The sequence below is a fragment of the Periplaneta americana genome, chromosome 9 (assembly GCF_040183065.1).
Source record: "Periplaneta americana isolate PAMFEO1 chromosome 9, P.americana_PAMFEO1_priV1, whole genome shotgun sequence".
In the NCBI taxonomy this organism is placed as follows: Eukaryota; Metazoa; Arthropoda; class Insecta; order Blattodea; family Blattidae; genus Periplaneta; species Periplaneta americana.
In genome coordinates this window covers 117,988,118-118,013,223 of record NC_091125.1, presented here as the reverse complement: position 1 = coordinate 118,013,223, position 25,106 = coordinate 117,988,118, and the positions used below count along the sequence as shown (strand labels likewise).

Sequence of the window (25,106 nt, the reverse complement as noted above, 5' to 3'; positions counted from 1 at the left end):
TGCTCATCGGAGTGACTACTACCGCGGAGGAATCGGAGATTACGAATAAAGCTCTCCACCGGTGATCTCCGGTACTACCGTAGGTGGAACAGGGCACATACAGAGGGATGCGGTGGTTCGGAGCGAAGCGACAGTTAGCTCAAGGACGGCCGGCGCGTACGGACTGACGGTAGTTGTGAGTGGAATAAAATGGCACGAAATCGGATATCCGTCGCATGGAAATTCTTTAATTTAGTTGAAGGTAATAATAAAGTCGCACACCGTAAACTTCGTGGGCGAATTTACTCTAATGGTGGTGGAACTTCGAATTTGTTAGACCATTTGAAATGATCGCACAATCGCGAACTTTATGAAAACAATTACGCAAAACATTTGATACGATTTCTTTTTAAATTGTTTTAGTGCTATTGTTCCCAAAGGCCCACAGTATAGGTAAAAGTCTTGAAATTTCTCTAAAACGTAACTTTCGAGGCAATAAAAACATATGAAATACACTCAGGGACAAAAAAAACCGGACACTTTAATATTTGCTGGTATTTTGCAAAACATTATCTTCTCATACAATATTATGGTAGCCATCTGTTGTTATGGAGACGTGTATATATTGTTGATTGTTTTTTGTTTTATAAACAAGCCATTACAACCAAATATTCCAATTTTGCTTTCGGAGTCTCAGCTATAACAATTTTGTCTAAACCATTTTGTGCTTCATTATCGTAATCATTCGTTATTTCTTTATTTTTACATATTCTGAGTTTAAGTGGGGTTGTAACATTTGTCTTAACCCATACAGTGCCTACCAAAAGTTTAAGACCACCAGCTAATTTCATGTAAACAGTTCCTGGTCTTATATTTTTGTTACAAATCTTTCCTGGAATTTTGTTTAAATAATATACGTTCTTAGACATCTATTTGTGCAAAAAATATTGGGATACGACATTTCGTTTGTAAGATATGATTTTTTAAATAAAAATATGTAATTAAAAAAATGCATCAATTTTAGTTACAGATTCATTTGTGGACACTAAACGAATTGCGTCATTTCAGTACTGATTTTTCTATAGTATTGGAGAATGTACAGGAACGTTTTGGCGCAAGGAAAAAAATCCCAAAAATTTTCTCGGTATTTTATAATTTTTTTTGCACTTTTGCAAAATAAGAAAAAGGTAGCTAAAAGTGAGAGATCTTCAGATATTAATATCTTTTAAATCGATTGAGCTAGCGTTACCGTTCTTGCACCATTCGATAGTTCAGATTTCGCTGAAGAGATGTCGCATAACAAAATATGTCTAAGAACATCATGTTTTGACTTGTAACCAGTTTCCTTCACATTGTGTGAGAAGCAGGTTGTTTACAGTACTGAGCTAGGTAACAATGGGGAGAAAATCTGTGACCGAGGCCTTAAAATGGCAAATAATTGGTATGGATAGGTGCAGTAAGTCTCATAGAGAAATTGCTGCAGCGTTAAATGTTAGTAAAACTTGCGTGACTAACACAATTAAAAAATTTCACGAGCAAGGTGAAGTGGTTGATAAACCACGCAGCGGCCGTCCCAGGGTAACTTCCTTACGCGAGGACCGGATCATCGCTCGAGTGGCGAAGAGGAACCGGAAAGCATCCCTTCCAGGTACGTACTATTATTTGTTTGTTTAGTGTTCTGCCTGAAGCCAGGTCCGTCCATTGACAAGAACCACTAGGGCAGTATTCTAGGTTTTCTAGGCAAAAGAAAGGAGTAATGTTATACTGTATGCCAATTTCTTTTTCCAGGTATAATGAGGGAATTTGAAGATACTACACATAAAAAGGTGTCAAAAATGACCATTTCACGTCGCCTGGGAGAAGCTGGTCTTCAGTCCTACGTTCCTCTTAAAAAGCCACTGTTAAATAACACTCACAAGAGGAATCGAAGGAACTGGTGTAAAACCAGGAAGAACTGGTATATGGAACATTGGGGTAAGGTGATGTTCAGCGATGAATCGCGATTTGTTCTGTATAGTTCGCGAAAAGTGAGAGTCCGAAGGACACCAACGGAAAAATTTCTTCCCGAATGCCTCGTACCAGCAGTCCAGGGGGGAGGAAGCTCCGTCATGATCTGGGGCTGCATGTCTGCTGCAGGGACAGGAATTTTAAGGTTCATTGATGGCTCAATGGATTCGCAAGAATATATTGAGACAATGAAAGACAATATGCTCCCATCCGCCCAGAAGCTGCACAACGGGTACTTCGTATTTCAGCAGGACAACGCGCCTTGCCACAAGTCAGCAGCAACAATGGCTTGGTTCGAAAGGAAGGGCATTCCATTGTTGCCTTGGCCAGCAAGGAGTCCGGACCTGAACCCTATTGAGAACCTGTGGAATATCATAGGCCTTCGTGTAGCGTCCCGCCAGCCAAGGAATGTCCAGGAACTTCGAGAAAAAATCTCCGAGGTCTGGAACGAAGTTACCCCCGAAGAATGTCAGAAGTTGGTGCAAAGTATGAGAAAACGTGTGCAAATGTGTTTAAAGCATAAGGGTGGACCTATTGACTATTAACGTTTTCATGTGCAGCTTGCGAAGTAAAGAAAAAAATACCTGTCTAGCACATGATTTTCACTTTTTTTACTTCAGTGACATTCTTTAATTAAATGTGTAAAGTATTAGCTAAAACATTAATGACCTTGATGAAACTTACAGTAACAATAAATAATAGTATAATTTTTGTATTAAAGTGGTTATTTTGTGAAAATTATTAGAATTAGTTTGTTCACATTCAAAAATATATCACGTCACAAGGTGGTCTTAAACTTTTGGTAGGCACTGTATATGCCCAGAATAATTTTTTGTTTTCAAATTTAATAAAATTGAATTCCTGAATGCATTAGCATTTATGAACGTAGAATTTTCAGAAATTTTTGTTATCGCATTTCTAGTTCCTGAGATATGATGTGTTGCGAAAACGCATCACCGGGCACATAGGGTAGCAATTATTACTCACATTGTGTTTTTAATATGATGAATTAATAATTAAACAAGACGACATATTTTGACCTAACCTACTTTATTACCATGCACAGAATGTATTTTACATGATCTGAGACATTATTTCTGAAAATTAAATTCTTGAAAATATTTAACATTGGAAGAAACAAGATGAAAAGTTTTCATTTTATCTCATTATTTCTGAAAAAAAAAAAAATCTTGGAAATATTTAACATTGAAAGCAACAACATGAAAAATTAACATTTTACATCATTAGAGACATTATTTTTGAAAAGTAAATTCTTTGCAAGCAACACCTTGAAAAGTTTATATTATTTACATCGTTAGAAACATTATTCCTGAAAATGAAATTCTTGGAAGCATTTATAATGCAAAGCAATGTCACATTTTAGACATCGTTCAGTTTGACACAACAGTCACGACAGAATTGTCATTCCAGCGACATATCAGTAATTTAGAACTTTCATCGTACTTCATATCAAAGGAACCTCTCTGTTTTCTTCATATCAGCCAGATTTGTTAGTGGACACTTCTGTCCCTGTAAGGCTCATACTTATTTCTGTGAATATATCTACAACGTTCAGTGCATTTCATTAAATGAGGAAAATGAAAATTATGCATACAGTAGGCAACACTGTGAGACAATAAATCCAGTATTGACGAGGCTATGATACTTTATTTTGGAAGACATATGCTAAAACAATTTATGCGAGGAAAGCGAATTAGGTTTGGCTACAAAGTTCACTTTCTCACATAAGTTCATCTAGAAAGGGCCTCACCTTAGACAACCTATCGCTCTTGTCAAGTTGTGTGTTGCCATTTAGATGAAGGTTTCTTATTATTTCATCAAATCTATTGCGTCTCATAGCTCTGACTAAATTGAATCATTTCTTGTGTCGCTGCTCTCTTCCCAGTATATTCGACAGCGTGGGACTTTAGTATATCCACTTACAAAAAGAATCCCAAGGAATGTTTTGAAATCATTTGGGGAAAAAATAAATTTATCCCTGCCTTTCTGCACCGCATACGCAACACTTTGGTTTACAATATCAAGTACAAAATTTTCATGGAAAAATAATTGAAAAACATCAATTGGCAATAAGTTCTTTTCATGTTGGGATTCGACTCACAATTTTCAAGTTCCTCATTTACTTTTCTTTTCAGTGAACAGTAACTTGGTAAATCACTCTTTTTCCATTTTCTTACAATAGTCACTTTATCCCCTGACAGGCTCTGATATTTCACGTATTTCTGCACCTTCTAGCATCTATTCATTCTGTGCCTGATTTTATATTATTATATATATATATTTCCATCTAATGAGGACCATTATCCCTTCGGCCCCCAGTTGATGACAATTTAGATTATTTATGTTTCCATCGAAGTCCTCGTCAGCACTGTCTTCATCGATATCACTTCTAGCTTCCGGTGGAGATATAAAAACATCTGTAAAATCTGCCTGAATTTTTGGTTCTCTTCCATGATTGTCATTATTTCATGTTCACTCAGGCCCCTTGTATATAAAACATGAATAGAATAACTATTTCATGCGAAAAATCGAATTCCATAAGTAAATATATGTAATTATTTCACTAATCTCAGAAAGACAGTTTTGATATTCCATGTGCCCGGTGTTGCAAAAACGCAACACCAACATTCAGGCATACATTACAGAAGTAACGTTTCATGCAATGTCCAGCTACTTTTACAAGACGTGTCCTAAGAGTCTTTAGATTGTAATATATACAAGAAAAGGTATAATGAAATTATAAAAATAAACAAAAATTGCATTCATTTATGACAGTCTGCAAACATTTCAACACTTGTAATAATCACTTCTTTTCTTCTCAAGTATTGCGCCAACAATGAATCAGTTACCAAATGTTTTCAATAAACCAGGTCTACCAACATCAGTATAATAGATAATATGTGCCATAAACTTAACAAATACTAAAAACCATATTTCACACACGTTTAATAGCAAAGAAGTAAAATGTTGCGAAAACGCATCACCGGGATAATATGGGTTAAAACAAGATGCGACCTGAAGATGTGACTCGAGCTGTAGCCCTTTACGATGATGGACGCAGTGTACGTTACATTGCAAATGTTATGAATATGGCTAGAAGCACAACCCATGATGCCATAAAAGGGTATAGAGAGACCCTAGAATATACCAGAAGACCAGGTTCGGGTCGTCCAAGAGCTACAAATCCAAATGAAGACAGGTATATGGTGTTGAGAGTTCTTAGGGAGCGCAACCTGCCAGCTACTAGTGTAGCCCAGTAATTTGTTAACATGCATGGACGCCCAATTTCGGCCAAAACAGTTAGAAGGAGGTTGAAAGCAAGTGGACTGGTATCAAGTAGACCTGCAACTGGTCCCAGACTTCTCAGGATGCATCGAGTTTAACGACTGCGTTTTGCAAATGATCACAGGGACTGGAGAAATGGACAGTGGAGCAGTGTTCTGTTCACCGATGAGTCCCGTTTCAATCTGTGCTCACCTGATGGACGTGAAAGAGTTTGGAGAAGGAGGGAGAACGATTTTCACAGTGTTGCATTTCCGAAAATGTGCCGTATGGAGGTGGTGGAGTGATGGTTTGGGCAGGAGTGTGTGCGGATGCTCGTACAGAGTTGGTTTTTGTTGAAAATGAAAGACTAACAGCTGATAGGTATATAAATGAATGTTTGGCTGATCATGTTGTGCCATTTGGCCAATTTGTAGGCGATAATTTTGTTTTAATGCATGATAATGCACCGCCGCATATTGCCCATGCGGTCGGAGATTATCTCCAAGAAGTGGGAATCCATTTTTTTCCATGGCCAGCAAGGAATCCAGACATGAACCCAATTGAACACGTGTGGGGCATGCTGGGACGGCGTGTTAAGAATAGACGACCGAGACCAGAATCGTTACAAGAGTTGAGGCGAGCACTTGGCGAAGAATGGGAACTTATTCCTCAAGAAGACATTGCTAACCAAATTGAGAGCATGCCAAGACGTATGGATGCAGTTATTCAAGCCAGAGGGGGTAATACCCGTTACTAAAAAGAGTTTTTAACGTTTAAGGCACCAGAAAATGAAAAACAGTTAGACCAAACGATGCCCTAGTTATACGCCCTTTGTAATTTTTTGTAAATTTTCTCATCAGAGTTTTTTTTTCAAATGTTGTCGTATAAGGTGCTAAATGAAACATTATTTTGTTTAAATGGGTTTTGTTTCATTTTGAAATAATTGGCAACAAAATACAAGCAAATATAGAAGTGTCCGGGTTTTTTTTGTCCCTGAGTGTATTTACAAGACGACTTGAGTTATATTTTGATGTTTAGACAACTTGAGTTATATTTTACTGTTTGGATTAAAATATTGAGTTTCTGAATGAAACTAAAGAAACATGTGGTAATAATATAATTACAATTATCCTTAAGTTGATATCCGCTTATATTAGAGCAAGAGTGGCGCGTTTTAGAAGAGGCAGTTCAAATGCTGACACCCTTTAACACAATAATCACAATCCTGTTCGGTGAAGAATCTGAATAAATTATGTTGAACAGTAAACTTTATCCCATCGATAGCCCAAGATTCTTTTGTTCCATTCTGAAGCTCCCGTAATATATTTTACGTTAAACTAAACCGATTAGAATAATAAATGACAAACACTGTTTGCGATTAAAGGAGAGTTTCTAGGAAAACTAAAGTATAAATGTTTACATTAGCTACTGAAAAGCTTTACTTCTGCGTTAGTTTTGCAGTTAGATTGAATGTTATTAATTTGATCAATGACATAAAACTAATACGCCTTTCCACATATACTATGAATTTCAAAACTAGAAAAAAATCTGTCAGCTAACGTAGCACTTTAAGCAACACAAGAAAAAAAAGAGCCGAAGAAAGAGAGAGAGATTAACATAAAAGAGAGAATAAACAACAAATTACAACTTATTTTAAAAGATACGCGGACGTCAGCGGACTCGAATCGCTACCTGATCCGATTAAAGGAATGCTCAGCGGGAAGTGTGTGTCTGCGCCACAGCACATATACAACCTGCGCGGCATCAATCGGAGGTAACCGGAGGTCTCCGATTGAAAGCGCACAAACAACCGCTCCGGAGAAAACCTAATCATAAGCAGCACTAAACTGACCAATTATATTACATTTATCTTAAGAGTGAAAAACAGGGAGACTGCGGTACGTGCGAAATATCACCCTGCGTGCGTCCATGTTTTCCGGAGGTTAACACAGTCCTGAGCACGAGCAAGAAAAAAAAAAACTGTACAACATTTTTTACCATTGGCCGGGAGGAAAAAGATGTTATTGTGAAAATGAGACTTTTATATATTCTGAAAGCAGAAACAATTCTCTACAATCTGGTAAAACGGTTAAAGTCAAAAAGACTCCTGACTGGATTTATAGAGCGTTACCAAATGTCCTAAGTACTTTTTGAATCGAGCACACACAAAATAAAGAACTTAAGAATATTTAATACTTTATTCCTTACAAACCATCACATGTTTACTTTCCATACTTCCCTATTAAAAAGGTCTAACTTGTATTTTAGCCATTTTATCACATACTGATGCCCTTTCCTTTTAAAAGTTTAAGCACCAGGGTAAACAGTCCTATAATTGTTTAAGACCCATTTTGCATTCCTAATAATTTACATTTCTCATTTATTTTGACATGAAAAAGGTCTTATGTTTACATATTCCCTTCTACTCAGTTTGGGTTCTAGTCTTAAAAAGGCTTAAGTGCGACTATTTTTTTTTAAATAATCAAGAAAATTGTTAAATGAGCAACATTACCCATTTTAGAAAAAATATAAACAAATAATAATCAGGAAAAACCTCGTAATTAAAAAAAACTCTATAATTGACACCAATTTCAATCTTCCTACTGCTCTCCTGAAAAGTATAAGATTTTTACTTAAGACCTTTTTCCTCCCGGCCACAGATGTTAATCCTCTGAATCGCTAATTCCTCAAAACCATTCACCGGGGTTTACCTATGAGAAGAACTAAAAATAAACTGAAATAAATATCACCGGAGTCGTCCTCGGTTGTCTCACAAACAGCAGGCTGGCAGCTTTATCAGAGGTTCGCGGATTAGAAGACGATCAAGGACGATAAAATCCTGTACGACTTTCTCCGGAGTGACAATTAAGTACCACATTTAAATTCAACGTTTCGTGATACTAATTGTTTTATATTGTTTACAAGCCAATATAAAGATCAACCATTGCAAAATAAAGTGGTGTAAAACGAAAAGATGGAGTGCACTATTAATCACCGCTGCTCAAACAAGGTTCAGTACTTCTGTCCTATGTAAAGGACGTTCATGAATTTTACATGGGTTTATTCTATTCCATATTCGCGCATTTTGTTTATACACTTACCCGGATAAGTGAAAGCGCGCTTCATCAGGCATTATGAGTTTCCACAATTTGGATTGACTAGTCTAATTACAATCATGGTGTAGCATAGCGCCAAACGACTTTGCCGTGTTGTTGATTTCAACTTCTGGGATACCTGAAGTTTACAAAGAAACAAATTCAGATCTTTTCTCTGGATTCTGCGCAGTTTCTCTATTGATACCAACTTCTTGCGATAACCTCGCAGATTTCATTGGGTTCCTTCTGATTGCAGTTCCCACTATTGCGATTGTTTCTTCGTTGCAGATCTCCGCCTAACTGTACACTTCCACAGTTTCTGTAGTATTCAACATTTCGCAAAATTGATTTTCGAGGACAAGCACGCCCGCAAAGCGCAGCACGGAACCTTCTTTGAGCAGTAATAACTGAGTTACTGCTGTTCAGTCAAGTGTCAGAAGACAGGTTTAAACTTCGTTAAGTGAACACCAATAAGGCATTCCTCATGAGGCAACTAAGTCAGGAGGTAATTGGTTATGTTTACCAATTCCTTTCTCCCTCCATTGCATACATGGAGTATACATAGTTGACTAGTAACATGACTGAGTAATTGTTAGCAAAATAAAATTCCACTACTACTGCTCGCTCTCATGCACTCCAAATTTCCATATCAAATCACTAAATTTCGCAATGGTTGATCTTTATATTGGCCCGAAAACAAAATTTAAAAAACTAGTACTCACCAAACTTTAAATTTACAAGTGGTCGTTAATGAACTACACATACATACATACATAACACTTATAAGTGGGCAGGTCTTTCATTGCAAACCCAGCATTCTCCAATCTTTCCTATTTTCTGCCTTCCTCTTAGTCTCCGCATATGATCCACATATCTCAATGTCGTCTATCATCTGATATCTTATTCTGTCCCGAACTCTTCTCCCGTTCACCATTCCTTCCAGTGCAACCTTCAGTAGACAGTTTCTTCTCAGCCAGTGACCCAACCAATGCCTTTTATTAATGAATTATTACCCTATATTATCATGCAATAATGAAAATCGAAATAAGTAACAACAATCATAATAATCGGTATCATTATAGACAATAATATAGAAAATAGGAAGGCAGGTCAAATCAGAATATGCTGAGATGAGGAAAAAGGAACAATAGCAGAATGGAATCAGTTCTCGGAAAAAAGATGTCTATTATAAAATTCACAATCTGCCGAGGTTCCAACTCCAATCTTTCTAGTTTCTTACTAGTGGCGATTGGACAAGAAAGATGGAAGGGGGTCCATGTCAGTGCAACACACGTTCGTAGAATACGGGCTTGCTTCAAGGGTTCGGAGCTGTATAGATCTTAGAATGACTTCCTTCGAAAGGGATGTGAAACTGGAGTATTGTGTTGTACGAGTAAATTTATGACACGAGAGAAGTACTATGCCCGATTGAGAAGGTTCGGGATAAAATTATTATTTGTTAATATTATTGTTTATCGCTTTATCAATTTCCTGTCTTGCAGACAAGGACAATCTACAGAACAGCTTCTCGTGAAAATGCAGTGATCCATGCTGAAAAGTAGATAGGTCCTCGAAATAATAACAATAATAGATTTGTAGAAGGCAACTTATGTTTGAAAAGACTCTTAAAATATATTGCTTTTTAAGTCTTGTACAAATGTTCAAAGTTTAGAGAAAAGCCATATTATTCCCAAGTTACACAAGCAAATGTCAAGTTTGAGGTCGCAAACTTCGTTACACTTGCCAGACGGATTCAGGCGAGGACTTCGCCATATTTAGCCACGATCTTGAAACCTTACAAAAACCTGTCAGGCGTCATACGCGGGTACTGCTGTAACTAAATAAACAGAACAGAGACTTCAAATAATACAATAAAACTATGGAACAAGCAGAATGTGATTATAACTGATAATCGATGTTCAAGAGGAAAATTGAAGGAATGCCTTACACAAAGAGGAGTTATCGTATCATTATGCCCAACAAGCTTGGGCTTACATAGGTCTAATCAATGAGAGAAGGACGAAAATGCTTCTGTGACAGATTTTTGTGAACGTATTTACCTTAAATGGAATGGAGATCAGATAGAACTAACCTCTCAAGGAAGAAGTGATTGCGGTTTTCACAATTCTTCAACAAAGATTTGGATTTAGAAGCGATTTATATGCCAATAGGCTATATTTTGTAACACTGTTAAGATTATTTCATTATTGTTACTCATTGTTCACACTATTGAACAGGCTGTAATTTTGCTGACAAATTGTATACAGTATATACAGGGTGGAAGTGAAATAGCCTTGCAGATTTTCAGAGCGAATAGCTCATGTTGTATGTAACAAAAAACCTATAACATATTGGTGGAAAAGTTAAGTTTTTTTTTTTCCTTAAATGTTTAACAACCTCTTATTCGGTAACTATTGTAAGAAGGATCGTGAGTTTTGTCCATATCGATAGAAAATCTAATAAAGAATAATTTATCCCTCTGGCGTATTTCAATAATGGACAGTTTTCGTGTAAATTTAATTTTAAAAACCTCTTAATTTCAAGCCATTGCACGATACGAGTTGGTTGCAATACAGCGCCACAGAACAGCTCATTTAGTGAGACACACCGAGTTCGTTCACCTCTCATATCTGTATCACGAGAAGAGTGTGTTATCGGTGATGTTGCCGGACTGCTGAAACTTCGAATTTAATTTTCTAATTAACCGTGCATTAATCACAAAACTTAATATAGGTTTTCTATTCATTTAAGTGTACTCTATCGTCTCTTTCAATCTGCAAGGTTATTTCACTTCCACCCTGTATAAAGCAGATGTTTGGAGCTCTGACAAATTTTAAACAGCTTTGTGTATATAGTAAACTTAATTATGATTTAAAACATTCACGGTGCTCAATGTGGTGCAAGAATCTTGAATTTCAGATCATGTCATACAACCAAATACCTCGTAGTGCCATCGATATAAAGTTAGAAAATAAAATGATCGGTAAATGAAAAACTAAGTACAGGCTGATTGCAAATAGTCGGCCTTCGCGCGTCCTAAAGGAAAATAGATTAGCTAGTCTACTAGGCTACATCTCGAGTGAGACTGCAGAACGTCACGTACAATATATATATTACCAAGTGAGAACATCAGAACGAGTGTGCCAACCATCACGATTAATGTAGGCCTACTGTATATGTTCAATAATATCCACCGCACATATTAATATTGTAATGATTTTAAAATAGAATAAAAACTATAGAATTTGTTTTTAACTTGCAAACGATTGCCAACAGATATTTTTACATTGTTTTTAACTTTTTCATTTTTACATCGATCTTGCATTATCAATGTAATCACGAATTAAGTCAAATGCCTACAATTCGAAAAAGATTAAATATTCAAGCCAACCACAGAAATTAAATCAGAATAGTCGTGTAACAAGATCGAAATTCCAGCCACTGCACTTGGAAGTAGGCTCTATGGTGGAGAGCCATGATATGATGTGCGGACAGGCGGGTTCTCTTGTCATGAATGCAGGAATGTCTCAGCCAGGCGAGTGTAATTATTATAACCCGGGGCAGAGCCCGCCCGACCGCCCGGAAACCTCCTCAGTTTCATCCAAGGTCGAGCGCCCAATAAAAACAAGTCATCGCATTTATTCGTAGCCTCTGGTACTACGAATTTTCAAGTGTTTTTTTTCTGCCGTGAACTCCAATACGCAAAGGATGCTTGGAATACCTTCGAAATGCCGAACCGACGTACATTTTTACCTCGTCACAGAGAACAAATCACATTTTAGGTACATGTGCATTATTAACTAGTCTCTTCCTTAGTTCTTTTTTCCAGAGGTCCGCAGAATATGCTCCTTTTTTTCTATTAAAAGCTTCCTTTGCCACCGCCATCCTCCTTTTGAAAGAACCCTAAACCAGAAGAAATTCTACAAAGTTATGGCCAGATATGTAGGCCCATCCTTATTGGTACAAGCGACTCAATTCTGAACTGTAAGGCGGCAATAATATTCGAACAAATATTATTGAAATATTCCTGTGGGGGAAAAAAAGCATACACATATATGGGCCTACATCCGTACATACACAATCTCAATAAGAAAAAAGAAAACGACATATTCTTAAAAATTGAATATTTTCTTGAATTGGCACAGTAAAAACTGAGAAATAAACGAAAATGAATCCTACTGAAAATCAATTGGTAATCAAATGCAGCCCACAGCTGCCGGAAGGAGAATAATTAGCAGGCAGTGAATGCGTAGATTACTTGAACAATTTCGACACCAAAACTTCCATGCGACCAAAACAAGCCTATAGGCCAAGTTCTTGTGGGCCTTGATTGACGGCGGTAATGGTGGGGGTGACTCATCTCAAAGTAAAAGACTGTTTTATAGAACACTTCCAAGAAAAAGTGTTGGCATGAAGTGATAAATTGGACTATCTGCTGCATCTCTGAAATGAATCGATTTGGTTTGAATTTTGAGTAAATTACGTTTTGTTTCTACACACTTGTGCTAACATACCAGCAGCAATTTTGTAAATTATGGCCGTGGCCAAACATATATGTAGCCAGATTTGCGTGGTAAACCTTGCCTCGAAAGGTGGAGGCCTTCATTGTGCAACACTCACATAAGCATACAGCCTTATATTTTTAACGAGTGTGACATTTCCCAACGTCAACATTTTCACCGCAATACCTTGGGAACTCCGTTTAAATCAGTGGTACTCACTAGAACTTAGACGAGAGCCAAAAGTGAAAAACAGTAATTTGCCCAGAGCCGCAATGCATTTTCGTAGTACTGAAGCTTAACAAAATGCGCGGATTATTATTATTATTATTATATTTATATTATTATTATTATTATTATTATTATTATTATTATTATTATTATTATTATTATTATTATTATTATTATTTCAATTTGAAGTAACAGAACTAACATGTATTACTTGTATTTTTAAGTTGAAGGGCGGACTCTGTTACTCTTCTGCAAAATCATACCAATACGAGCAGCTTGATTTGTTCATTTATTTCACCTGTACTTTGTTTTGAATTTCGAAATTTGGAAATATAGTGTCACATACAGCTAGAAGGCACCCTTAAGAATCTCAGGTACAGGTAATGTAGTCCATTTTGGGCATATGAAGGGCAGGTACAGCATGCAAAAGCACAAAATAGGCTTGGAACTAACATACAGTAGCTATTCCGTCAAATTGAGAGACATCTCCCAAGGAGGCGAGATGACGCATCTTTTCAAACAATTCTCTCTCTCAGTTTCCACTTTTGCTCAGTCAGCTCAGTATAGTTCCAAGTCATGCGGCTGCAGGACTGTTTCTGTAGAGCAGTGGTCGTCAACACTCGCTGAAATGGGTAATGGGTAAGCAGTGCGTCGTAATATGCCCCATCGTGTAGCAGGAAGAGGGAAGAGCATACCCGCCAGCAGCCACGGGTGCACCATAGTGCAGTCTCTTATCCGCGAGTAACAGACGCTAGCCCGAGGGTGCACTGTGCTGATGACAGTTGCTGTAGAGTGTAAAGTAAAAGCCGCAAATATAATCACTTTCAGGCAGGTTTTTTTTCTAATGCCACCAGGTTGTGTTTCAACATTTCTAGCCTTCTCTCCGGGTTTAGGTGTAACCCATTTCTGAGGTTCGGGCGCCTGGAAGGCGGAGTTACATTACCCCGGTGATATGATGGTGTGTTGGTGATCTGAGCTGATTCAGACATTCCTTTACTTAAGACAAACTTGTAAAATTCGAGCGAGAAGTTCCTCCCTTGTTTCCACTTTGCGCTTGTAGACTTCGCTCTTAAACCAACCCCACACACAGTAATCCAATGGAGTAAGGTCGGATGACCTCGGTGGCCAAGAAATTACTCCACCGCGACCGATCCAACGCTCGGATAAGTTTCATTAATCCTACTACAACCTAATGTCGTTTTGGTTGCGTCCGCATGTGAGTGCCGATGAAGGACATGAGACTGACGCCAGTTATTTTCAAACAGCTGTATGTCAGATACTGTTAAGAATACGGCATATATTCATATAAACATTTTTATGTTCAGAATCAGCAATATTATCATCCCTCACATCATGTACCTTTCTTCCAGACTCACCCTCTATAGACAATATGAACTAATATAAGGCTAGACTACCAGATCACAATATAATCACCAACAACTTAGAATTGTGTAGCAAAAGTTAAAGGCGCCGCCTCCGAGAAAGTATCCGTCCACAGAGTTCTCAAAGGGACGACAAATTTTGTGTTTCCTCTTTTAATATTGGCCTCTGTGAAGAGGACAACTTCTTCGGCCAGCGGATAAAGGAAAATAAACGAAGTCGAATTACGTACCAACACACTCCATGACCACAATGATGTAAGGAGTTCGGCAAAAAATATAAAGACAAAAGGTGACTTGGGAACTGTGGAAAACACAATGACAAAATGCACATTATGAAAACCATCGGCAGCTTTTGATGACAAGTAAACTCTGGGATGTCTCCGCGCAGCGAGTAGCCAAGTACACGCAGAAACACTGTGTGGTGTTGGCGTATCGTTTCAAAGATGCAAGAAATGAAGACAATATAAAAAGCTCGAATAAATTATCGCAAGTGATGCACGATTGTACCGTGTAAACTCTAGTACAATTTTATTTCTCATTGTTTAAATAATGTATTACAGTAAGTTTTGAATTTATTACATTTTTTACATTTATGATATAAATTACGCATTTTACGCGTATTTTACGAGTCGTGCGGAAGTAATTTTTACGCGTAACTTCCCAATCCTGATTTCAGGGCATGGCTTTGAATGTGCTATACTTAAAATAATATTGTGAACAACCGACCTCTTATACCTTGCAAGAAAGCATCGCAAATGATTGCAATGACACGTAGATATGTTACGGACAGCATTGTTTCACATGTATTAGACTATGTTTCTGTTCTGTGGTCAAATGGTTTAGATTCGACGTTTTCTATTCCCGATGAATTACAGGAATTGCAGTTTTCAAAAGTAAATCTATTTTCATTTTCTGGTGAAAAGGGTGCACCGTTTGCCGAAAGGTTATAGCGTCAACTTTCCATGCTGGTAACTGTGGTTTGAATCCCAATGGGTTCAAGTGGAATCTCCGGAAAAAGATGGTTAGTGCTAGATTTATGTCGGGTATTCCTTTGCCCCTACTAGTATTTCATCACTGCTCCATTAATAATCGTTATACGATGCTATTCAGTTCGCTTCCCATGGCACACCGAAGGAAATGCCTATGGCGGCAAAAATAATTATTGTTTCGGCGAGTCGCTGATACAGTAGATGCAGACGCTTGGGTGAATGAAGCAAAGTATCCGTCACTGAATAGAAAAAAAAATCTTCCCGCATCCGCTATGGAAGCTCTGCACGCGGGCAGAAAACTATGAATGAATCGCTGAATAGGATTAATCGTAAAGACTTAAGGCTGGTTCACAATAAACCGGAAACAAGAATCGGAACGAAAACGAAAACGATAAAATTGTTAAAATGTATACATTTAAATGTGAACATTCACAATTAACGAAAAGCTTGCCGGAGCCCGAGATCGGAAACGGAAAGTTGGCCAACTTCACGTTTCCGATCACAGCCCACTAGATTCATTCTACTGCCATCTAAAAGCTATATTGTCGTCGTATATTTTGTAGCAAGAAGACCGTGACATAACCTATGCATTATTTTGTTCTGTGCTGTGTATCATGGAGCAAGTTTTATTTGATGAGATTCTAATATTGAGTGTTGAGGAAAATCCTCACGTTTACGATAAGCGGCGCGCCTTGCATAAAGATGAGAAAATGAAGGAGAATACGTGGCTTTCAATAGCTGCATCTTTGAACACCGATCGAAAGCGAATCATATTTTATTACTGTATTGGTTGTATTACACACTACATATTCACGCTTCAATTCAATAACTACTGTTGTGTTCATTTTTGTTCTATTGCAAATGTTTCTTCTCTAATTATTTTACTTTATGGTAGACTTAAAATAGGTTGTGATAATAAAGATTCGTGGGCATATTTATAGTATCGTACCTAATGAAATGCTTCAGTTGAAATTTCGAAGTTGGTTAACCTATGTTTATGTTGGCTGCCTTGTGCTCAATTATATACAAAGAACATCAGAATGCGTAATATCGACTTTACATGTCGTTACTGACATACATATCGATATGCATAGTCGTCTACGTTCGGTTTATTGTGAATCAAAAAATTTCATATTCACGTCCTCTGCTTCTCGTTTTCATTCTGGTTCTCGTTCCCGGTTTATTGTGAACCAGCCTTTAATCTCAAGGAAATATGCTCATGTATTCTCTACTAATATTTCACACAAGACGAATATGAACAATCCTGCCTTTTAAAATTCGGTTTGCTTCAAGCTTAAAAAAAAAAAAAAGTATGCGATTCCTTCTGTGCATTGAAGGGAACAGAAACAATTATTAGATTCGTCATTAGAAAGAAAGAAAGAAAGAAAGAAAGAAAGAAAGAAAGAAAGAAAGAAAGAAAGAAAGGAAAGAAAACAGTGTTATCTTAGAAAAAAGTAGTGTATGAAGCAATACTGGAATCGGAAGCAGCTATGACAAGCACTGCTATTTCATACTGCTTAGTGTTTCTTTGCGCTTCGTAGCATGAGACAGTGGGTGCACTGGACTCGCTATGAAGCATGGTTGCGAAGAATATGGAATGCATTGTAGTTCAGCATGGTTTCAGGGTTCGTTCTGAATCTCATTATTTAATTGGTAATAACACATACAGCCTAACTCAAAACGGGTTGACGATGAGTTTTACCAAATCTTAGACCTTCAACTTCGTACAGTTGGCTTGTTCTCATGAACTAAACTTCACAAGATAGCCTATTTATATAAGCTATTTCAGTCTCTTCTCCAAAACAAAGTCCTCATTTTGCTCAATGTCCTATTAAATCAGCTATGTACTTTCATTAGTATAAATCTACTTTCTATAAAAGAAAAGAATGTAGTCGACATACATAGCCTATATTTGCTTACTCTTTTTAATAGCTATCTGAATAAATCATAATTTGTTCATTAGATACAGGTACACCGCAAAAAACTACATTTTTCTACAAATCTACACACTGCGTTCCGGGTTTTACCGCAGAACAGTAGTCGCATCTTATGTAGTAAACATTGTATATCCAGGTAATTAATTTCACAATAAAGGTAGGCCTAAAAATATCGCTTATACAGTACATGTCATGAAGGCACTTGGAGAGCATGGAGGAAGAGCCCCATGCTTGGCACTAAAGATGTGGTCAGCACCACGCTCAGACCGCCTTTTTACCTCCGGAAAAGATCCGGTACTCATTTTGATAAGCTGAGTGAAACTCGAGGCCGTGGTAGAAATTTGGCAACGAGAAAATCCCGTTACCACCCGGAATCGAACCCCGGACCTTCCAGTTGCTCTACCATCTGAACTACCTACCCGACTGCCACATACAATAAATAATTTTGTAGGCTATATTATATAACTAGTATGTGTGCTTTAAGTTTATAAACGTGTTTGTTCCAGTTTTTATTAATTGGTACGGTAGTTTTATTTTTTATTTATTGCTGCTTATTTATTTTACAGGTTAAAATAAAATGCGACTAATTAAGAATGCAGCACTGCATGTAATTGCAGCAGAATTCCAAAACGAAATATTTTACAGTACAAGACATTTCATTTTGTAAAGTCTGCAAATTAATTAAATATAAAAGCGGAAAAGCGTCGTGATGTTCGAAAGCATGACAGTAGGAAACACAATGAACATTTAAAATTGTTTTCTGAGTGTTCAAGTTTGGACACAGGTTTTTGAACTGAACTGAATTTATGGGAGGGGGGGCACTATGATCCAGTACTGCGACCTTTCACGAGCTACTGCGCTAACCCTCAAGTTAGGCGCATTCCCAAATCCACACCGGCTAAGGTTCGCTGCGTATCAGATTTCGAACAGGCAACCCCATTCGTCCCTAGGCCAGCTCCATACGTCAGTCGCCAGCCGGCATTCGGGGAATGCTATGGAATGAGGAGAGAATAGAGGAATGTTGACGGAATGATGTAGATGCCTAATATGGGAAAAGGGGAGAACCTCGGTAAGGTAAGCGGTCTTGTCCGCCATAAGACCAGGACTCGAACCCGGATCGCATGAGGTCAGACTGAAGATTTGACTACTTAGCCATCGTAGGAGTCCGAATACAGGTTTAACACATGATCATTCAATCTTTTGTTACAACTCGTGCTTGATGATTTGTGCTAATATTTCTCTAAATCTTACAGAAAAGTTAGAAAAATGTCCGTCTATAATCTTTAAACGAGAGTGTCACTGACAACAAAATACGAGTTTCGATAGACGAAACGATCGCAGCAGCTGGACAACATGTTAGCAAAAACAATGTTATTGACGGATAAAAATTGTTAATTTGTTGAGAGCTCTATGTCTCTTCTGACCACATGCTAGGCCTACTGTTAAATGGGAGTTGTTTGTTGTTTAGTCAACTGTCTGAAGACAGGTCTGAACATCGTGACATCAATAACGCATCGCTTATGAGGCAATAAAGTCAGGAGATAATGGGGTACGGCGGCCAATTCCTTTCCCCCTCCATTGCATACATTGCTGACTATATAAAAATTACACTAATCAGACTTCAAATGTATACAAACAATATTGTTCTTCCTCTGATACATACCGTCAAGTGAGATGTACAGTACATATCAGCCCGAGCCTCAATCAGAGACGAAGGAATGTATTACTTCTGTTAACTGACTCTGGCAAAAGCCGGAAGAAGTATCAAAATCTGCACCCACGTATTAGCCATTTGACTAGCTTTGCCCACGACCTTCATACACCGGCACACGTAGTTCGGGCCTATTAGAACGACAGACTGAGTGTGTTCCTCTGTTGTCTTATGTGTTTGTTGACATTATTTCTAGTCAAGAGCAGTGTGGTGCACTTGAAAAGTTCTGTGGAGAATCCCCCAGCCCTGCATGAAACGAAAGCTTGCTGAATATAACGTCTTTTTGCTGCTGCCCAAAGCTGAGACAAAGTCCAATCTTTGAAATGAAACAGTTTATGAATTGCTAGAACTCATTATTGTCCATTACTTCTATTTAATTACAGAGTATGAGTAGTCTTCAAAATAAAGCTAGTCCTACTTTCCGATAAGTGCAGTGAAACTTCACCTGAGCGGACTCCTTCCAATAGTTGCGTCCGCTATTGGGTGAATCAGTAAAAATTATAATATGTACTGTAGTTATTTTGATACGCTCTATGATTCATACGAGATTACTGTATGATCTAACGTGAATTATGTACCCCCAAATTATGAAAACATATTTTGCCGATGTTTCAAATCTGTATTTTTTTCCACAATTCCGAATTGTATATTAAAGTTAAATATGAATTACGTAATAACTGGTGCATATTAATGTTTATATTTTAGCACAAATGAGGTGACAACAGAAAATATATATTTTTAATGGTACATATAAAAAATTGGAGTGTTCTTTGCCTGTTTAAATTAATATTTTGAAGTACTCTATTTCTACATCCCAAATGAAGTGATCGTAGCTCTGACACCATAGTTATACAGTACATGAATTTGTATCAACAGGCGCGTGGAATTGTAAAAAATAACGAGAACTATGAATATGTCAGCTATTGAGAAATTATTTTCCCATAAAATATGTTAACTTAGGCTATGTAAATTTCTGCTGATGAATTTTAAACTACCAGGCAATCCATGTAACTCTACAAGGTGTAAGAAATTTTGACTAAAACTTTTTCCATGAAAGTAACTTATGTTGAGATACATTTTAAGAGGTCCTGGTTCATGTTGCTAATAGCGATGATAAGATTTGGAGGCAAAATCCTAGAGTTACATTGCGCTAAACTTTGTCTCCGTTGTACTTAGTACTTAATCAGGTTAAATGCTATAGGCTAAGTTTCAGATCAATTAAATTACGGTATGTTAAGTTTCACAGTTATAAATAAAATCATGCCTTATTGACAATCAAAGAATAAATTTCCTGAAAGGTATATGAATTGATGTTAAGGCCGTAAAACATTACGAGAGGAGTTCGGCCGGCGCCGTGGATCGTGTCCCGGCATAGCTCAGTTGGAAAGAGCACTCAGCGCGTAGAGCTGAGAGGTCCCGGGTTCGATTCCCGGTGCCGGAACGAATTTTTCTCGAATTAAAATGGTGATGATGTTAAGTATATTCAAACACTATTTTAACATAATATCGTCCAGATGACATAGCTACAGAAGACGAAGAAGCCGTATCAAAAGACAAAAAAAGGATTTTCTATTTTAAGCGAAGAAGTTGAACTAGCGCTTAAGGAAATGAAGAATGGGAAAGCAACATTAGTTGATGCCATCCCCATTGAATTAGTGAAATGCTTGGGTGAAGACAAGAAGCAAATTCTATCATTATGCAACGAAATATATGAGAAAGGCGAAAGTTAGTCCTTTCATTTATATATGCATGAAATAGTGTATTACAAAGATTTTATATTATAGCATGGTTAGAAAATATTTCAAAATTTGTATTCGTAACGTAAGTTACACTGGAATTATGATTATGCACTACTTCTTCACTTGAAGTTTATAAAACATTCAAGAGCTCTGGCAAAAGCAGTTGCCGAAGGGTAAGAGGGCAGTATTTACAAATCTATTTTCTTCAACAGTTTCTCCTATTAGAGATATGCACCACGGAGTAATCAAATAAGTAAGCCCATAAGAGTGAAAGCCTTCTAATGCCAGGATATCATTAGTATACAAGCTCCTGGACGAACAGATGTAGTTTACAAGTAGTACCCAAGATGGTGAAAAGAAAAAGAACAAGTTCGACACATGATATTTTATTCTATTCAAAAGACTCGCAAACTTTTCAAACAACAAATCCAGACAAACCTCTGGGTAAATCCAAGTTTGCAGAATTTAGACAAGTTCTTCCTCACAACAAGCATCATGAAAACATATTTCGGGCAATGTAAGCTTTATATAAAGCAAAAGATTAAATCCCCAACAACATACACGATATTCCAAATTCAGTTATACGTGACCCTGTAAATGAAAATTGTTGAATGGGCTGTTGTCAAACTTGTAGCGATGCCAAATTTCGTAAAAATTTTGAATTGATTGTTCGAAGGAAATGAGTCAGTCTATACAAAATGGTATATCTGGAAAAATGAAATGCGCGTAAGAAAGGACTTTGGAAATACAAGTAAAATTTTGAATGCGTGTATATTTTAGAATTGTTAAACTAACCTACATATCAGAACCAGTAATAGAAATCCTGCCAGAATTTTTTAAGCACTGTTAAGAAAAGAAACAAATAAGTTAGTTATAAATTGGAATGTGTCGAAGCTGAGAATAATCCATTTAAACTTAAAACACTTCTTCAAATTGATCTTAAAAGACAGGTATGGCAATCAGTAAAGTTAAGGAGGAACAATGTCCAGAATACAGGCAGTTTCCAAAAAGCTGTTGACCATACATCAAATGTCCAAGTACTGGGGATTACATCGTCTGACATAGAAGCAACAAATAAGTCTTAAATCAATGAATTTAGAATATACAGTATGTTTGCAAATGCAATAGCCATAGATAATATTATAAGTAATCTCCATTGTTTAAGACTTTTAAGTCAGATAATTTGCCTGTAGGTTCAATAATTTCCGAACATAGACCTAAGTTCCTAAACTCAAATAACAAAAGTAAATCTAACCACTTACAAGAATTGGGGATTGGGTGAAAGTGAATTATTGTACCCAGGCATAGCCATGATAACGATTACGGTATCGAAGATGCTCAATGTCAAATCAGTGTAATGACTAAAATCAGTAAATAATAGAGATGTCCAGGAAAGTATGATGAATTGTGTTATAGTTGGGTACAGGTTATTAGGAAATAACTTCACCCACTGTTATTAATAACCGTGGTTATTATTACGGTCTAGGGTCAAACCGTTAGCGTAACTGTTCTAAAAAAATGTGTGTACGACCAAGGTGTCGGGATGCGTATGTATCTACACAAGTAAAGAAGGTTCATGCATTGGAGAAATAATATTATAGTTGTAAAACGAGCTCAATGTCACAGCGACTTTACGACGTATTGGATATGGGGGGGGGGGGAAACTTTCTGAAGTAACTTCTTAAACTGGATTCTGAAGCAATATCTCGTATCTGTCAAATCGTCTCTTTACTCACAGAAACTAGAGTGTGCAAGTGAATCCGTCAGTTTCGTACTTTTGTATGAAGTTCATGAGTCCATTACCATCGAATGTAAGAACTTAATGAAACAATGACTAATCAATCACACCATGTCTCACAAAAACATTAACTCTGCATTTAATAAAGTTTAAGTCCAAAATGAACACACTATACTGACTATATAGTACGCAAGTGGGCTGGGCAGGTCAAGCACAATCCCGAAGGTCGCATGTTCGTATAACGGTGCTCTCGTCAAAAGGTTCCAAGAGTTCCGTTTAAACTACTGAACTTATTTTAGTTGTGGTCACAAACCGAAACGTATAATGCATAACATAAAATAATTTTACCCAAACTGACAACTTGAAGCTAAACAACTATCCCACCTACCTCTAGCAAAAATAACGAGGAGGTTCTTCTTACCTAATAATGAGAATATCGTGTGAAGTACGTACATTATTTATGTGCAAAAATAATTGGAGAAAATTATACAAGTTATCGATAGACTTCTGCAGCGAGAGGATGGGAGGAAAATTATAGTCAAATGATATTTCCGAGTCTAGTAGAAATAAAGGTAGGCCTATTTCCACTAATCTGTAGCTGTGAAACTATGTGCTTCAGTAACTTTCAACTCTATTTTTCAAATCACAAGTCATAACTTTGTCGAAAGACTTTTTCGCAAACTAAAGCCATTAATATGTGTAAAAAATATATGCATAGAGTAAACAACTTTATATAAAAAAAGTGAATTACATCGACGATTTAGTTCTTCCTTCAAAACATGACAAATTACATAATATGTAATATGAGACTCCATATACCAATGTCAAATGACACGCGATGCCTTATTTTACAAATAAAACAAGATTTAAGAACATAAAACAAATACTGTACACATCGCATGAAAAATATATTCTATATTAGGCCTATAAAAATGCCAAGATCTTATATTATTTTAAAGACATTCGAAGGTATCTGAACAATTATAAGTACGACTAAAAAAAATAATCACGTAAATCTGACATAAAACTGTGAAGAAAAATATCAAGTACAAAAACGACGGCGTAACTTCTACTATACCTATGTAACTACTCATACTTGCTAAAAACATACATCATGCAGGAATAGCATTATTAACATATTCTTACATCTTCCGCTGGCTGTGAGGTCCGTCTTTGACGTTGCACACAAAACAGCGTTACGTCTTGAACAACTCCTTTCTCAAAAGAACAGAAATCATCTACTGAACTGATCAGATTTTTCTCACAGTCGTATTATACTCTTCAAAACGTTCATTAGACTTCCACCACGTACAACAGTTGCTTCTTCTTTCGGAAAAACCAACAAAACACACGGACCATAACAACGCAAGACGAAAATGTTAACTTTATTCACAACGTTCACAACAATTCACTATCACTGCACATGACTTCGAAATTCAAAATAATACGCGAACAAAACACAAGACGTAAACACAACGACAAGACCGCGCTCCGTACAAACTCAATCGCTCTGAGATGTCAACACAACAAAACAAGCAACGAATCTCGAGCCTCCGACTACAAAGCTTTCATCACGTGACAGGAATGAGATAGCACGCACCAACAAGCTGTCTCACAACCAGCTCACAGCACATTACCACGCCACACGGTGTACGCGGTCAAATACATCCCAGCGCCACGTAGTGTAAGCACAGTGAAAGTTTCGTTGTAACATATGAATGAGTCAGGGTGACCAACATTTAAATGTAAAAATATACTCTGAATCCCAATATTATTGACAGAGGGCAGCATTTTACAGGACTTGGGGCATTAGCTCTCAACGTAAATTAAAAAAAAAAAAAAAAAAAAAAACTAATTTCAAAATTCTCAGTTCATATCCTTTATTAGAAATATAATTACGGTTCAGCATTAATACGAATGAAAAGATAATCATATTTAAGTTGTAAAATCTTGAAATAAAAAATGCTTTCAAACATTAAAGAAAAAATGTTACAGAAAGTTTAACAACTTTACGTCACTTGCTTTTCAGGCAATAACTTAATTCGCGCTAAGTTCTAACGTCTGACGTTACTTGCTTAGCAACGGATCAGACTCTTACATTGATATAGCGTTTGCAAGAGGGATACACTTACTTCCTTGCATGAATTATATTCCTCTTATCATAGAACCTTAGGTCCTACTAACAGTCTCCAACAAACCAATTCAGATGAAACACAGTAATTTCATTCTAAATTCTTGCACAGATATTATATCGGTACCTATAATAATATAATTCAATAAAGAATTATCCTTAAATCTAATATGTAGGTTCTTCTCAGGATTCTTCAGTTTCTCTGTATCAGGTATCAACATCATTCCATCTGATTTTCATTTCATAGCATTCTCTGATCTGTAGACGAAACATAGTAGGTATTTTGCACCCAATGAGTTCCTGATTGAATTCATGGAGCCATCAGTATAATGTGTAAACAACTGGCGTATTTTAAATTTATGATGTTAGGAGCTGATTCTTAC

The 25,106-nt window shown here is 37.0% G+C and overlaps 1 protein-coding gene across 1 annotated transcript in view; it reads right to left on the bottom strand.

Moving 5' to 3' along the window:
* Window positions 1-23,880, bottom strand: part of LOC138706424 (signal-induced proliferation-associated 1-like protein 2) — a 267,880-nt gene extending 244,000 nt beyond the window's left edge. The window contains exon 1 of the mRNA XM_069835715.1: window positions 23,739-23,880. The gene's annotated coding sequence lies outside the window, so the exon portion shown is untranslated. The remainder of the gene's footprint in view (window positions 1-23,738) is intronic.
* Between the last annotated feature and the right edge of the window lie 1,226 nt (window positions 23,881-25,106).